Source organism: Nicotiana tomentosiformis, chromosome 2 (assembly GCF_000390325.3).
Source record: "Nicotiana tomentosiformis chromosome 2, ASM39032v3, whole genome shotgun sequence".
In the NCBI taxonomy this organism is placed as follows: Eukaryota; Viridiplantae; Streptophyta; class Magnoliopsida; order Solanales; family Solanaceae; genus Nicotiana; species Nicotiana tomentosiformis.
Window position 1 is genome coordinate 190,358,798 of NC_090813.1, and position 17,932 is coordinate 190,376,729.

Sequence of the window (17,932 nt, forward strand, 5' to 3'; positions counted from 1 at the left end):
AGTGAGAGTTCTCACCACACCATCGTGCATTTTGATTCGGACTGTACCTTTTCCAATAACTTTGCAGGCAGCATTATTGCCCATCAAGACAACTCCACCTCTAATAGATTCATATGTGATAAATAAATCCCGACTGGGACACATATGATAAGAACAACCCGAATCTAAAATCCACTCATTGTTAGATTTGAAATTATTATTAGTTGCTAAAAAAATAGTTCTCTCAGTCTCATCAGCAGCTACACTTGCTTCGGCAGTGTTAATATTTTTGTGCTCATTTTTCTTTTCTGTATGCTTTTCTTTGTTTTTCAATTTAAAGCATTCAGAAATAATGTGACATTTCTTATGACAATATTTGCACATGACATTTCTGTATCTGGATTTTGACCTTGATTTAGGTTTCTCACTACTTGAATCTTTCTTATTGGATCTACCTCTTATGAATAAGCCTTCCCCTTGGTTCCCACTAGTTTCCCCAGTAATATCTCTATCTATTTGTTCTTTTGATTTCAAAATAGATTTGATATCTTTATAAGAGATATTATCCTTTCCATAAAGCATAGTATCTCTTATATGTTTAAACGACTGGGGTAAGGAAACAAGCAATAACACAGCTTGATCCTCATCTTTGATTTCAGCATCTATGTTACTTAAATCCATAAGAAGAGAATCAAAAGTATCAAGATGAGTAAGTATAGAGGTACCTTCAGCCATACGAAAATTGTAGAGTTTTTGCTTTAGGTAAAATCTGTTTTCTACTGTTCTTTTCATATATAGGGTTTTAAGCTTTTCCCATATGCCTTTGGCTGAGCTTTCTGTTGCAACTTCACGCAAAACCTCATTTGAAAGATTTAAATTAATACCTGCTTTTGCCTTTTTGTCTATGACGGCAAACTCCCCGTCCGTCATTTTATCCAGCATCTTCTCCTTTCCTTGCAGTGCCAAATCTGAGCCATCCTGAATTAGGATAGCTTCCATCTTTAATTGCCACATTCCAAAGTTTGCACTTCGGTCAAATTTCTCAACATAAGACTTTGTTAGAGTCATTTTGGCCGGTTAGATCTGGCTCTGATACCAATTTGTTAGGATCGAAAATCCGGATAGTGCGGAATTTAGCCAAACAACGATATAATAACAATAACAAAGACAATGGAAGGTGATAATAACGGCAATTAAAGAATATAAAAAAGACACAAATTTAACGTGGTTCGGTCAAGGTGACCTACGTCTACAAGCGGAGAGGAGCAATTTCACTATACCAACAAGAGTACAAAAGAGAGTACAAAATTAGAGTAAATACTCTAATTAATCCCAAATATCCCAAAAGAATAACCTCACAAGATCACTCCAAAGAAAGGGTTCACACAAGTGTTTTCCAACACTCACTCTCTTACAAAATACTCTATAATGAAATAAAGGAGGAGAAAGAAAGACAAGAGTGAAAAACTCTTGAATTGGTGTGTTTGCAAATGAAGAGACACTCCTCTATTTATAGCAAGAAATCCTTGGACTAATAATGGATATTATGTCATGGCAAATGTCATGATCCACAAATTTGTTATAATGGATATTATGTCATGGCAAATGTCATGAACCACAAATTTGTTATAATGGATATTATGTCATGGCAAATGTCATCAAAATTTGGTCATATTACAGAATCGTTCTTTCAGATTTCTTATATTGATTCTATTTGTTGAATCCTAAGATTCATTGTTTCCTGATAACCTTATCTATTTCGCATTCTCTGCAATCTATATTTATATTTCTATTTATCCTTACATTTTGTGTTAAGTAACGCCACATATCCTCGGAACTGCGTATAAATTTAACTCTATCCATTTTTCGGGTAAACACTTTACTTTGCAAGTTATCGGAAGGACCAAGAAATTTTAGTCGAAGTTTTGAAAAGATTCTGGCATGCCGAAGGATTTGCGGAACACACAGAGATGAACAGTGTGGAAGAAGTGATGGATGTGTATTTGGAAAATTTATTTTCCAGTAGCTTGGTTATTTCTTTCAGTGAGATGGGTTACCTTCAGACTTGCCAAATTCATGATCTTGTGCATGACTTTTGTTTAATAAAAGCAAGAGAGGAAAAGTTGTTTGACGAGATAAGTTCAAGTGCTCCATCATCTTCTTCTTCGGATCTGATGCCACGTGAAATGACCATTGAATATGATAAGGAGCACTTTGGGCATAACAATTTTGTGTTGTTCCATTCAAAAAATAAAAGGCATTCTGGTAAACACCTCTATTCTTTGCTGATACGTGGACAGAAACTGGGCACAAGTCCTTATGATATATGTCACCTAAGACACTTGAGACTTCTTAGAGTGTTGGTATTGGATGACTCTTTTATCAAGGTGAATGATTCTTTGCTGAATGAAATATGCACATTGGTCCATTTGAGGTTCTTAAAAATCTGAACAGAAGTTAAATCTCTGCCTTCATGTTTTTCAAGTCTCTGGAATCTAGAAGCTCTGTGGGTGAAAAATGATGGACCGCACTTGGTACTACTACCGACAATTTCAGTTACTTACATTGGATGGTATCGGGATGTGCGATAATTCTATTTGACTATGGATTCTACATTTCAGTATAAGAAAGGAAAGAGGAACAATTTTAAATTCGCATAAGTTATTTTTAGAATGAGTGTTTGGGGTATCTATGAAGGTGCTTAAGAAGAATACAATGGCTTATGGGCTTAGGGCGGTGTAGTTTTGTGTTAGGATGTCTTGTAGCGAGCTTTGGGTAAAGTAGTAGTGTTCTGACAAGGAGAAATGGCAACTTGAGGATAATCCAGAAGAAACTCGGAGAAAATAGGACAAATGGGTAACATGCTGGATCAGAATGGTAATGGTATGCTCGGCTCTTTTGGTTCTTAAGATGTGGTGGGGCTTTACGGGTGTTTTGTGGCAATACTCTTGGATTTGGCAACCTGTGTGGCTTGGTGGAGTTAGAAGAATTCAGTTCCAATAGCTTGGTTGTGTGCATATGGGTTTTGAAGAGTTCTCAATGGTTTTTACCACGGTTCGAGGAGTATAGTTCCTGCCGGCGTGAGGAATATGTGGCGTATTGGGATTTTCTCTGGGAGGAGATCAAGTGGCAGGTTTCTAATTGACCGGGTATGTATTCTGCTTGTGACTCAGAGTGATTATGAGGTTCTTGTACTCTTCACAGGATGGCATGGTAGACGCGGTGTATTGTGTGGGATTGAGATTTACTTGTACAAGGTGGCAATTCATGCTTGAAAGGAAGATCACGAATTTTGGACAGAATGGTCAATTTCAGATAATTAGATGAATGTTATAACTGCTTGGTAATCCCCGAGAAAGAAGTGCACTTCAAAAGGTGCATTGTATTTTGACTTACGGATGTTCATTGGTATTTCCGTACTCACCTGGTTGATAGATTGTTGATATTCAAATTATTGTTATGTGGCACGGAAAAATTATGAAAGTATTCCTTATGGTAAGATCGTGACAAGTATGTGTTAGTCATTCTACTGCTGGAGTTGGGATCAGTTACGGTGATTCATGTGTTTGATAAATTTGGAGACTAGGAGTTCTCAAAAGTATATTGTTTCGTGTTGCGGCCTGGTTGAGGCGAGTATCTTATTTTAACTCAGTGGAGGTACTAGTTGCGTTAATTATTTGTGATAGCTACGCGCTATAAGTGTGAATATGTGTGAGGTTTGAGCTAATGTGCGGGCATCGGGGCAGGTATTTATACTCGAAAGAATGCTTAGGCTATGATATGCTTAGAGTTGACTGTTGAACGTAAAGTTATAACGTTTCTCGTGCTCGTACCTTTGTTGAGAACTATCAGGGCTACAATTGAGGTTACCAAGAGGCTAATTTCCCTGAATAAATGGGGTAGTTATTATTTCTGCATTAACTTGTCGATTTGGAGTATGATAGTAGACTTTGCACATGCTTACACTATGGTGTTCTATTTATACCAGTCCAGGAGCATGAGAATCTTATTTCATTATCATATACAAGTGTACTTGTTTAATTGCTCCTGTATGATATGCTAGGACTGGAGGCCTGTGACCATGCCAGGCGATTCATATTATTGGCACGTGAGTTGTCCGTGTCGTGTGTGAGAATTTTATTTCTATGATAATTTATCTGATTCATTAATTTTCTTCCTCTACAATTGTGCACATGCACCTACGGTTATCCTCTTTACGAAATTTTACTAGTTGGCTGTAACATTACGGTTGTGGTGGTGCTTGTATAACTTGCAATACGGTTCTCTTCCTTGAGACATCTCCCATATTTGGGTACACGGAGTGCGCAGTGGTGGATTAAGTTATATTGATGTGGCATCTTTATGGGATAGTTGTGTTTAATAAAATAAAGTCATTGGACCTAGAATGAGTACTATCAGGTTTGATTACGGTAGATTTGGAAGGATAATATTGAAAGTCGGCTTAGAAAGTGATTATGATTCTTGTTGGGGCGGGAGAGCTCCATGACTTGTCTGATAAGGGGTCATGAGATTTCTGCATGTTTCTTTTATTATCAGCAATGTACGAAGATTTTGGAATGAGGTTTGGCTTAATATGAGGTTTAATACTTGTACTTGGTTGGTTTGGAGTAATTACCGTGATTGTGATCGGGAATGGTGCTGAGAGCATGTGAGTTGTGTAATATGTAATGTGATTATATCTGGGGTTATGGCTATGGCTTGATACAGCTTGTTCAGACTTATACAGTGTGTAAATATAAGATTCGTGTATTGAAAGAAATTCTGAAGGTTGGGAATTGAATTCCAAGGTTTTTCGGCTAAGGTTAAATTAAGGATTTTCAGTTATATTGTGTTGTCAGGCCTATATGGAATAGGGTGACGTGAAATCACCCCCAGGTATGTGTGTGGTAAGGTGGAATATAGATTTGAAGGTTAAGAATAACTCTTGGCATGTTCGAGGATGAACGTATGTTTAAGTGGGGGAGAATGTAACGACCCGACCTGTCGTTTTGAGTATCACAGCCCCGTTTCCCCCTTTACTGCTCAATTTATGCTTTACATTTATTATGTGACTTGCCGGGGGTAATTGGTTCGGGTCCGGTAAGGTTTTTGAATAATTTGGAACACCTAGTTCCAAGGTTTCGAAATTTAGTTGAAAAGGTTGACCAGATGTTGACGTATGTGTAGTGACCCGAAGAATTTTTGCTAAGGAAATTAAGGTTGTGTGGTGTCGAGGTAGATCAATTAGTTAGAAGTGCACCGAGAAGTAAAGGAAATTTTTGGCGGAAAAACACGTTTATGCGGTCCATTATGCGACCGCGTAATCACTTTGTGGGCCGCATAATGGCCGCAGAAGTGAGGCAGAAGAGGGCCAGTTTGGATGAAATCTGCGGTCGACTATGCAACCGCATAACTGTTCTGCGGTCACTATGCGACCGCAGAACAGGTATGCGGGTCGCATAGTGACCGCAGAACAGGTATGCGGGTCGCATAGTGACCGCATACACAGACAGATGTTTGCCAGTATTGGGTACCGATTATGTGACCGATATGCGGTCCGCATAACCATTATGCGGTCGCATATGCGACCACAGAACCTGTTTATGTCAAATCAATTTTTATACATTTCATGTTCATGTAATCCGTACATAAAATCTTTCAGAGATTTCACAACAATGACAGAAGGCAACTAGGTGCAACAACAAATGGAAATCAAGTTCAACGTCTCAGGACAACAATCACTCACTAGGCTCCCAGCCCTAATCACTCGTTGGGCTCCCAGCCCTCATCACACACAATCAATGGGTACCCGCACTCACTGGGGGTGTACAGACTCCGGAGGGGATCCTACAGCCCAAGCGCTATAATCTGCACGGACAACTCACGTGCCATAATATAAATATCTTGATCCGCACGGCCAACTCACGTGCTGCACGGCCAACACACGTGCTATAGTATAATATAAGGATCCGCACGGCCAACTCACGTGCTGCACGACCAACTCACATGCTATAGTATAATATAAGGATCTGCACGGCCAACTCACGTGCTGCACGGACAACTCACGTGCTATAGTATCAATATCTCACAATCAGGCCCTCGGCCTCAGTTAGTCATAAATCTATCCAGTCTCTCGGGCTCACAATAATCATGAAATCAGCTTAAACAACAATGATATGATGTATCAATAATAATAACAGAGACTGAGATAAAATATGCAAGTAAAAACTGAGATTGAGTACATATAGAATTTAGCAAGCAATTCAACAAGTACGCGACCTCTGTGGGTCCCAACAGTACTATCACATAGCCTAAGCATGATTTCTAAAATGATTTACAGTCAAATTTTATCAACACATAGAGAGCATATAGCTAACAACAAATTATTCAATTTTAGAGTTTTCCGGGACGGACCAAGTCACAAAGGATCTAAAAGACCTAAAAGGTCAACTTTCCATAGATAAGCCCGAGCACGTACTCGTCACTTCGCATACACGGACTTCACATGATACAATTAGCATGAAAGACTCAAATCCTAAGGGGAAGTTTCCCCACATGAAGTTAGGAAAGATAATTAATTCAAAGAAGCTAGACCGATACTCTAAAATGACCTTCTCGAGTGAAACAACCTCCGGACTGCTCAAATCTAGTCAAAATAACTTAAAATCATAAATAAATCTCATAGGAAACTATTCCGGATAATAGAGTTTCGATTATTAATTAAAATTAAAAAGTCAAACCCAGGCCCGCACCTCGGAACCCGACCAAAATTACAAAATCCGAACGCCCATTCGATAACGAGTCCAACCATACAAGAATTACTCAAATCCGACCTCAAATCGCCTTTCAAATCCCCAAAATTTAGTCTAGGAAGTTTTTATAATTTCCCACAAAATTTCCAACTCAAATCACTAATTAAATGATGAAAATAACAATGGATTCATGTAATATAGCCAAAACCAAGTTAGAATCACTTACCCCGATGATTTTCTTGAAAAACCCACGAAACATTTCCACAAATCGAGCTCTCTAGGTCCAAAAATAAAAAATGAGATGAAAATCTCATTTATATGGTACCGCATGTGACCTCCAAAGTGCTGACCGCACATTCCAGGCCCCGCGGCCGCAATCCAAATTGTGCGCCCGCACTTCAGCAGCATCTGCACTACCATGCTTTAGTAAATTGACCATAACTTTATGTAAAAATATCCAAATGATGAATGGTTTACCTTTCTGAAAACTAGACTCAAAGGGCTACAATAAATCATCTCCACATTGCTTATAGATTAAAATATATAAGCTTCCGAAGTCAGACCATCAAACCTGGAGATTCCCCTTTCTACGGTCCGCACATTTTCCACTGCGGTCCACACATTTTCCACTGCCTCCGCACTTCAACTTCTCTAGAACACCATCAAAGTGCCGAAATGCCCAAACTTGTTCAAAACTCACCCGAAACACACCCGAGGCCCTCGGAACCTCAACAAAACATACCAACAAGTCATAAAACATAATGCGGAGCTGCTCGAAGCCTCAAACCACATCAAACAACGTCGAAACTACGAATCGCACCACAAATCGAACTCATAAATTTCCAAATCTTCCAACTTCCAAAACTCATGCCGAAACATATAAAATTAACCCGGAATGACGTCAAATTTTGCATGCAAGTTCCAAATGACAAAACAGAGCTAATCCAACTCTCAGAATCGCATTCCGATCCCGATATCACCAAATTCAACTCTCTGTCAAACCTCTCAACCTTCCAAACCTTTAACTTTCCGATGTTTGCCGAAATGCTTCAAATTACTCTATAGACCTCCAAATCCAAATCCGGACGCACGGCTAGGTCCAAAATCACTATGCGGAGCTATTGGAATCATCAAAATGTAATTTCAGATTTGTCTACATAAAAGTCAAATTCCGGTCAACTCATACCGCTTAAGCTTCTAAAACAAGAATCCTTCTTCCAAATCAATCCTGAATCATCCTAAAAATGAACTTGTCCGCACACGCAAGTCATAACACATAATACAAAGTTTCTAGAGACCTTAAACCGCCGAACGGGAGGCAAATTTTCAAAACGATCGGCCAAGTGGTTGCATAAAAGTTGTTATAGAAAGATAAAATATAACAAAATAATCGATTATGAGAAAAACATCACTTTTATAGTTATTGTTCGTTGAGAGGTCTGACTGTATATATTAGGGCACGAATAATGTCACGATCCAATTTTTCCTATAGGACGTGATGGCGTCCAACGTCACCGCAAGGCAAGCCAATGGTGAACTAACTACATGGTACCTTTACTTTATAGAATTAGGACTACGCTTACGGCTACCTCGGATACGGCTAGATAAACGAGAAGATGCTCCCCCGGCTCTGGTTTTGAAAGCAAGGGCGACGGCGACAGGTAGGCCTTTATTTCCCTCAAAGCCTGAGCGTACTCTGAAGTCCAATGGAGGTCGTTATCCTTCTTAAGTATGCCAAAGAATTTATTCCACCTATCCGACGACTGCAAGATGAACCTTGATAGGGCGGCGATACGGCCAGTCAACCTTTGGACTTGTTTTTTGGTGGTCAAGAGTTCGGGTATCCCCTCGATGGCTTTGATTTGGTCAGGATTGACCTCGATCCCTCGTTGTGATACCAAGAAACCTAGGAACTTTCCTGAGGCTACGCCGAACGCACACTTCTCCGGGTTCAGTTTCATTCCGTACATACTTTCGACCGAAAGTATGTCGAAAGTTGCGAATGCTGGTCATAGATGATTGTTCTTTCTTTGATTTGGATACAGATGAACCAATACTGGTAGCAGAGGACTCAAAGTTAGAGAACCTGAGAATATTATGGGGACTCAAACTTTCCTATTCGAAAGACACGGAGGATATTTTCAAAAGGTTTCCCAATCTTCAAAAGCTTGGATTTAATCTCAAGGAATCATGGGATTATTCAACAGAGCGATATTGGTTCCCGAAACTGGACTTCCTAAATGAACTAGAACTCCTCAATGTAACTGCACTATCATCTGTAGCGACGAATCGGTTGTGGGATTTTTTCTTCCCTTTGAGTTTGAAAATATTATGTTTGTTTGAGTTTCCTCTGACATTCGATTCACTATCAACAATAGGAAGACTGCCCAAGCTGGAAGATCTGTACCTTGTAGACACAATCATCGAGGGGCAAGAATGGAACCTGGGGGAGGAAGACACCTTCCAGAATCTCAAATGTTTGCATTTGGATCGAGTGGGAGGTTGGAGAGGAATTCTTTCCTGCGGTTGAGAAATTACGATTGTGGGAATGTCTTAAACTTGAGGAGATTCCGTCTAGTTTCGGGGATATTTGTTCATTAAAAAGTATCACACTGTGGAGGAGCCCTCAACTTGAAGCATCTGCTCTGAAGATTAAGCAAGAAGTTGAAGATATGATGGGAGAAGACAGGATTCAGGTCCTTGTTTCTAAGTCTTGAGCACTTTTACCCTGGGAAAATATGTGAGTATAGACGAACTCATTACCTCCTTCATTTCATTTTATGTGAAGGAGTTTGACCAGTGTAATTTTCTTTGTAGAGCGCATGTACATCAGCTTTTGGGGCTAAAGATGCATTTCTCCATGCTATTTCACTCCTTTTCTTTTACTCTGTTGTAATTTTCTTTGCAGAGGGATGTGCTGTATTTTTACCTACTATTGTGATGAGTACTCTCAATTTTTTTTTTTTTTTTTTTTTTTTACTCTCTGCTGAGATGGGCAAGAAGGAAGTGAAGCAAAAGGAGGGAAACCTCTAGCATGGGTTGAATTGTTTGCCAATCAGTTTTTTAAGTTTTGTAAATCTTTTAAGAAATACTATTACTAACATGTGAAAACTCTTCATATAATCAAGAAACTCCAATGCAACAAGATTTATCTTGTTTGTGAGGTATTATTATTAGAATTTACACTATTGTATTAGGTAAAAATCGCCTTATTTCTGTCTCGTAATATTGTCGGTCTAAGGAGAGGAACGGAGGTAGTCGTCTTGCTTCTTTTCTTTGGATCTATTTATATCTCTACTTCGCTTGATTTGTGATCTTTAGTGGCTGTATCTAATGATCAAGATGTTTCAATAGGTGCTGCTTTCAACATTAGTCCTCATCATGTGCAACAGTAAGCATTATTAATGCAGGATATGCCATCTCAAAAATTATACAAATTGGTGCAAGAAAAATGTACTAGTTGCGTCTAAGTCCTGAGCAATAGTATACTAAGCATATGAATCTATCCAAATTTGGAAAAGAATAACCTTTCAAGAAGTGGAAGTTGACATTTTTAATGCTACCAGATTTTAAGGAAACTCATATTTGGAGGTGCAGTTCCAGTAAGTTTGATCTATTTCTTGTGGCTTATACAGTATTTTGAGGTGCTATTTTGTGTTATCTCTGGTATTTGGTGCAATTGTTGGTGTTGCAGTTTCTGGGATTTGAGAGAAATTTTCTAGTGTTTTTGCTTAAATCTACTTTTTTCACTGTTCACGCTAATTCTAACTACCAGATTTTCTTAAATATTTTGACAAATTTGAAACACCAAAACTGCATAAGAATATAATTAAGGAACTATCTTGAGATGTACTCAAATTAATAGCTCGGTACATATTAATTTCACTTTTCAAAGAGAATTACATGACTGCACCATTTCATCCGAAGAACAAGTCACTACACAAAGACAGAGAAAACTACTGCGTAGTGCAATACACAGGTGAACCCCCCTTCGCTAGTCAAAATATATATAAAATATGTATATAATACACATGTGTATATACAAAAAAAAATACATTATGTCAGCTATTATTTTTGTGATAGGCTAAAAATATATATTTTTAGAAAATATAATAGTAATCATTAGTGATTCATCAAATTACATTATCCATTTGAAATCTAACTTATGATGGCACACCATTTAATATTTAGTTTATAATTTTCACTTGATCTATGTTTTTACCTGAAATACTATTTTAATTTTATTTAAACACAATATTAACAGATAATAGTTATCTACTAACCATATTGTTTTCTATAATAATGTCCTAGCATAGGAGTCCATTACCCATATGGTCACTCAACTTTCCAAAATTATCTACCAAAGTCATCTTTCTTTCGTTTGTAACAACAAAGTCACTTAATTATGTCTATAACACTCAGAAGGTCACTCAACCAGATTTATCAAATATTTGATAGCCAAATACCTATTTTACCCTCTAAATCATCAACTTTTATCTTTTTCTTTTTTTTTTCTTTTTTAATATTATAATATTTTCTCTTTTTAATCAACATTTAGACTTACCTATAGAACAAAATATTTTATTTAAAAATTAAAAATAAAAAAATATTTTTCTAGCATATATAATATCGAAATAATAATATAATTGGGAATAATATTCAAGAATATGAATGTATATTACAAAAATACCTTTATTTTAACATTTTCTATAGTACGTGCATGGAATATATACTTTAAAACTTTTATTTTCTTTCATTCTCTATTGTGTAAATAAATTTTTGTGTTTTTTTGTTAATATCAAAATTATTATTATGAATAAATTGTCTGAAAGAGGACTGGGGAGCCTCTCGAAGTCTCCGATCTCACAGATGGTTAGGCTGCAATTCCTTCGCTTGTGAAGAAGCTTAGCTAGTTCTCCTTCCTCGGACATTAACTTTCTACTATGCTCAATATTTTATTATTCTAACATTATATAAGCTTAAATACTATTTTAATTTTTTTAATTTATAAACAAAATTTATTTATTCTAAGGTAAGTCCATAATATAAATTAAAAAGAGAAAAAATTATTATATTAAAAAGCTAAAGAAAAGAAACGAAGATAAAAGTTGATAATTTTATAGGGTAAAATAGATATTTGGCGATCAAAAATTTGAGAAATCTAATTGAGTGACCTTTTGAGTGTGCTATTGGCATAGTTAAGTGACTTTGTTGTTACAAACAAAAGAAAGATGATTTTGGTAGATAATTTCGGATAGTTGAGTGACCATCTGAGTAATAGACTCCCTAGCATAGGATTTCAGGAATTTACTTATATGATTAAAAATATAATTTATTCATAAATTTGTATTATTGAGACTATAAGCATGTGCAACGCACGTACACTAAAGCTAGTAGTAGGTAAAAGAGTCTGCTTCAGCCTAAAAGTTTTTCTTTTTAAAAATTGCAACCATCTTTATATAGAATAAAAAAGTAAAAGAAATTTTCTAAAAACCAAAAATAAAGTTTTTCTCTTTTAAAAGTTTAAAACCTGAACTGGACCACCCAGTTAGACTGTAACCCAGCAAAGAAACAAGCTTTTTTTCTTTTGCAGGACTTTTTCGTATATATACAAGCTAAATTTCAAAGCTACAAACTTAAATACAATTTTTTTGTATAGAAAATCCAGTTAGAAACCACAATTTATATACAACTTATATATAATTATATTATTTATATATATTTTGTATACCGGTTCTACATTCGACATACAAAATATATACAATTTATTATGTCCTTTTATTCGAGTTTCAATCTGAAATTCTAACCAAAACCAACTCGAATCTTCACCAAATTCTCTCAGAATTGAGATATAAAATTGTTTACCCGAAAAACGGATAGAGTTGAATTTATACGTAGTTCTAATACTTGGTACAAATCGGAAAAGTAAGTAGAAATATATCGAATATTGACTGTATAAAGGAATGAAATACAAACCAAATTGAGTAGAGAATGATTTATAAACAAGCAAGATGAATCGATGTCCTAAACCCAAAAAAGGATAATCTTTACTACATGTGTGTAAATCTCAATAATTTCTGAATATGAGCGTGTATTAATGTACGCCTCTCTGGATCTCGAGCTCGATATTGATTCAGGCTCGGTATTGATCGGTTTCTGGCTCTTGAGCTCGATAACACTACTTCATATCCTAGCTCAATATTGATTTGAGCTCGATATTGACTCGAGCTCGATATTGATCGGTCCCTGATCTTGAGCTCGATAACCTGGCTTTACTTCTTATCTCGAAGTTATATGACGACCCTCGGTTCATCATGTTCCAACTTCGATTAATTACACGAAGGGCAAACTCGTATTTGACCGTATACAGATAGTCCCCTCGTTTCTCGGAAAGAATGTGGCGAGAAACGATATGATTTTTCAATGATATGACTAGATATACACTCACGTCTGCATCGAACCTGGTTATGACGTATGTGCCAAATGTCCCGTCAGTTCAGTTACCAAGGCATTAAATGTGCGTCAGACGATGGTTGGCCACTGCAGATTTTGAATCGTCATTGCCAAATCTATAAATAGCCCCTTTCGTCATCATTTTAAACTTTTACTTTCAATTCTTCTCATTCTATCCTTCACAGTTCTTCGTCTTCTCCAAAATTATTTATTTCCAGGTTCTGAAAAGTTCTTTGTTTGTTCTTCATCAAACACCGAAATATTTCAATTTCCCGTCTTCTTTGTTCTTTGAAAATCTAGATGGACAAGATATCTAAAACTGTTCCTCAGAAAGAGGCTGCTTCCTCATCTCGGCCGGCCGGTGAGAAAACGGTGGTGGAGCCACGCCTTGAAGAACTCGTTCCCGGGGGGTGTGTTATTGATTCTGATTTTAAAGTTGACAAACCTTCTTCGGTTGTCGGTCGATGTGAGCCGGTATCGAGATACATATGCTCGATACCAGTAAGTTTCCTTGATGTGGTGAAGAAAGATTGTAATTGGGTAAACAAAGAGGTCGTGATACCGGCACCGGAGGAATCGATCACTACCCACGTGGAAGGGTATCTGAGTGTTTATACTTACCCTTTCACGCTGGGTCCCCTCGATCCAGTCATCATTGATTTTTGCAAGAAATATCAGGTGACCCTCGACCAAATTCATCCTTTTTTCTCGAGGATCGTGATCTTGATCCGTTTATTTATGAGCAAAATCAATGGGTTTCCCTTCATCCTCGACCACCTTATAAGATTGTATAGTCCTCGACTTTACCGAGGCGGGCTGATAAAACTTCAACATCGTGCCGCCAAGTTGTTCACGTCGAGAATAGATGAAGATAAGGATCGGATCTGGATGGGCCGGTTCGTTCGAGTGAGGACCTCGGATCTGATCCCGGCCGAGAGCATGCCATTTTCTGAGAAGTGGAATATGAAATGTAAGTATGAGCCCGTTTTAAATTTCTGTTTGTCTTACTTCTTTATCCTTTCTTATTAGTATCTTTCTCAATGCAGTCGTTGCTTGGATGCCGGGTGTGATTCCCCACCTCAATAACTTGGTCAAAAACCCGGTCTTGACGTCATCATTTGCCGAGCGCCATGGCATGATTTGTCAAAAGGTCGATGGGAAGCTCGTACTCATGGTAAGCTTTCATCTTGTTCTACCGATTCATTTGTCGTTCGAGGTGACATGTTTATTCGAAGCATGCTTATATTCTCCCTTCGCATGTCTCAAAAAAGATGCAGTCATGAGGCCATCGTCTGGTGGTGAAGGAGCTTCACCGCCTGTTTCGAAGACGTTGAAGGAAAGTAAGAGAAAAAGGACCTTGGATTTCGAGGATCTAAAGCCTAAGAAGAGGACAGTCTGTAAGCCCACGGGAACCACAATCCTGTTGACTATGGAATCGGTCCAGCGTCTTAGGGATGAAGAAGAAGAAAAAGAAGAAAATAACTCTGGATTGGTGGCCCGTGCTCGGGCTAGCACCGATATTTATAAAGCTTTGGGACCGGTGGGGACTGATTCTGTTTCACCCAGGTCCGACAAAACTGAGGAGAAGACTTCGAACTGAGTTCCCGAGCAAAGGGAGACCGAGGATGTTTTACCTTGGGGCAACGAATCCGTCGAAGAGACGGTTGATGATGATGCAGGAACCGAGTTTGAGGTTCCCCGAGATGGAGGCGGCACCTCGAAAGACATAATCGGGGCAATAGAGATTGGCGATTCCCCTTCTTTTCCTTCGTTTTCACAGTCCATGATACATGACGCCCAAGTTGTGGAGGTTTATCATGGGGAGGGAGCCCATGGAGAGGAAGATCCTTTCCGTGGTTATTTTATTGGAGTAGAAGATGTTACCGGTCCGAGCGATTTGGAGGCTTCGAAGAAGAGCTCGGGCAAGGCGGAGATTCCTCGTATATTCAACGAAGCTCAGCAAGCCCTGAATCGGGTAAGTTCGCTTTGAGGAGAGAGATACCTTCAAGCTTCTCAGTGAGTAGCGGGAAGGAAAAGCAAGAGGACTTCGAGATTAGCTAGAATCAACTCGGAAAGAAAAAACCAATTTGTCTGGGCAGGTAAACAGAGCCTTTGAAGTTAATGACACTGATTTGGGCGTGAAGGCTAATAGTTCGGTCCCGTAGGTTCAGCAAAAGCTCAATATGGTTGGGAAGCTTCGCGCCGAGGTGGATGCAGTGAAAGCGAGGGCCGAGGAGTGGAAAAAGAACATGGACCGCCTTGCTTCTGAAAAAGAGGCTGCCCGGGCTCAACTGTCCTCAGTCTAGGCCCAATTCCGAAGCTCGAAAGAGAGAGCCTTGGTGCAAGCCAAGGATATCGAGGAGTTCCAGTCTCGGTTGGGCTTAGTGACTTCTGATCGAGAGAGATTGGCCTCGGAACTGTGAGCGGCCAAATCGGAAGCCGAAATAGCCATGGCTAATGCTGATGAAATGGTGGTTGTTTACCGATCCGATGCTGAAGCCGCTCAGGTTCGAGCAAAAGAGGTTGCTGAGTCTGCTCAAGTTCGAGCAAATTGGGTTGCCGAGTATGCTAAATGCCAATCTCGGAGGGAGACTCTAGAGGAGATCCATGCGCGTGGCTTCAATCTTTCAGCTGAGATTGTCACACCTCCTTGTTCTCGGAGGAATAGGGGAGTTTTTCCAATTAAAGTGATATTAATCGAAATGGGATTATTTATTTAATTTCAGAGTCGCCATTTGGAATAATTTATGGTGTCTTAAGTCATCGATTTATTTTAAATCCCAAATTGAGGAAATTGGACTCTGTTCTAAAGTCTGCGAAACCAGAAGACCGGGTAAGGAATTTTGTTAACCCGGAAGAAGGTGTTAGGCATTCCCGAATTCCGTGGTTTTAGCACGGTCGCTTTAATCATACCTGGCTTGATTAAATTGTTTTAATTACGTATTTTAGAACCTATGTGCATTTTACCTTTTACCGCTTTTAAATTGCTTGATTATTCATAATTATAGAATTATCTTAAAAATAAGTCACACGTACGTGTACTCATTTCGTTTGGCACGTCAAGAATCATGTCACGCGTACGTGTACACAAGTAATCGCGCTTTATTATTATTAAGATTGTTTCGCCCAAAGTTGCGTGAACACATACCTTGGTTTTAATTTGGAATCATGATTATGCCACGCGAACGTGTACACAATCACGATAATAGAATTAAAACACGCCTAAAGCATTCTAACGGTATTCATTATTCTTCCTAAAATTTGAGATTATTGTAGGCCATGACTTATGGAAATTATTGTAAAAATAGGGTAGTGTTTAGTTATTGGAATTATCTATTATGGAACAATCTTTATTAATTAAGAAGATATACTAGCTGGAATATTATTGATGTTGGGTTAACTATAATTAAATTTGTTGGCCCAATGTAAGCAGTTCAGCAAGTTAAAACCAACGAAACAGCCAGCTTTCCCAAACAATTTTGTCTACAACCGAAATTGCCTGTTTTTCAGTTATCATTCTTGAAGCAGAAAAAATAGTAGCACAACATAACCTATGATACAAGAAATTACATATAAAGCTAAATGAAGATAAATCTTCATTATAAGTTACAGGCTACTCGGATCAACAGAACAAAGAAACCCCAATTGCTAGCAAGAGAAAGAGGAAAAACATAATTTCAATGATTATGATTTAAAATCTAATTATTTTTTAAAACGTGATTTATATCTATCCATTCGCACAATTAACAAGAGATACAATGAGGATATGAACATGGAAACACTCGAAGTCAAACAATCCAAACATCAATAAAATAAACTACTATCTCGTGTCACCCAATAATTACACTAACAAATAACAATGTAAATAGACAAAATAATCAGTCGAGAAGACGCGAGAACGGACCTTTGGTATAAATCAACCAAATTAGAATTACAAGAGGTTAAACAACTCGACGACTCTTGACCGGAGCTTTCGCCGGAGAATTCAGACGGAACCGGCAACTCAGACCTCAACGGCAATCTTGATCTGAGTTAGATCTAGCCCGAAACTTATCCTCAATGTTTAATCCATCTCTGTTTTGTAATTTATTGATAGCTTTTGGCAAAGAAATTGATAGAGGACGGTGATGGTGGGACTTTGCGATTGAATCTGCTTCTATAGCTTATGAATATTCCTGGGTAGCTCTCAAACGGAATGAAATTGAAGCTCTCTTCGCTAAAGTCGGGGGGGGGGGGGAGGGGGCGATTTTGTGAAGGGAGGCTGCTCTTCTTTTTGGGTCTTCTTTTTTGGGATTAGGTCCTTCTCTTTGTATGTTGTGTGCACAAAGATATATACGTGTAGGTATAAGGATTAATTGGTGGCCAAAAAAAAGCATGTTCATGTGAATTTTGAGGGAGAGCATGTGAGTTTGTTACATAAGATAAGGAAGAATCTTGCCACATGGAAATGATTCATTGGCTCTTGCTTTAATTAAAAAAAAATTTCTTTTAAGAATGTAAAATAAAAATACTAGCTAAATTTTTTAAAATCAAGAACATATAATTTTTTTTTGTGATTTTTAATTTTCTTAAATAAAACCTACTAAAAATGAAATAAAGGTTAAAATATGTAGATTAAACTTAAAATCATTTACATACTAAAAAGTGTTAAAAATCCCCAAGTATGGTCAAAAATTACGTACTCACAACTGCCCCTCTTTACTTGGGAACATGAAGAGTTTTCAGGCAAAGACAAAGTGGGCCGTGTG

General features: G+C 38.0%; 1 protein-coding gene and 2 pseudogenes across 1 annotated transcript in view; all 3 read left to right on the top strand.

Moving 5' to 3' along the window:
- The window catches only part of LOC104107800 (putative late blight resistance protein homolog R1A-3), a 172,873-nt gene extending 167,663 nt beyond the window's left edge, over positions 1 to 5,210 (top strand). The window contains exon 7 of the transcript XR_011414465.1: positions 5,199 to 5,210. The gene's annotated coding sequence lies outside the window, so the exon portion shown is untranslated. The remainder of the gene's footprint in view (positions 1 to 5,198) is intronic.
- On the top strand, positions 1,863 to 2,570 carry LOC138906287 (putative disease resistance protein At1g59780; annotated as a pseudogene).
- Positions 5,211 to 8,729: 3,519 nt separating the features above from the next.
- On the top strand, positions 8,730 to 9,980 carry LOC117278008 (late blight resistance protein R1-A-like; annotated as a pseudogene).
- The last annotated feature ends 7,952 nt before the right edge of the window (positions 9,981 to 17,932 follow it).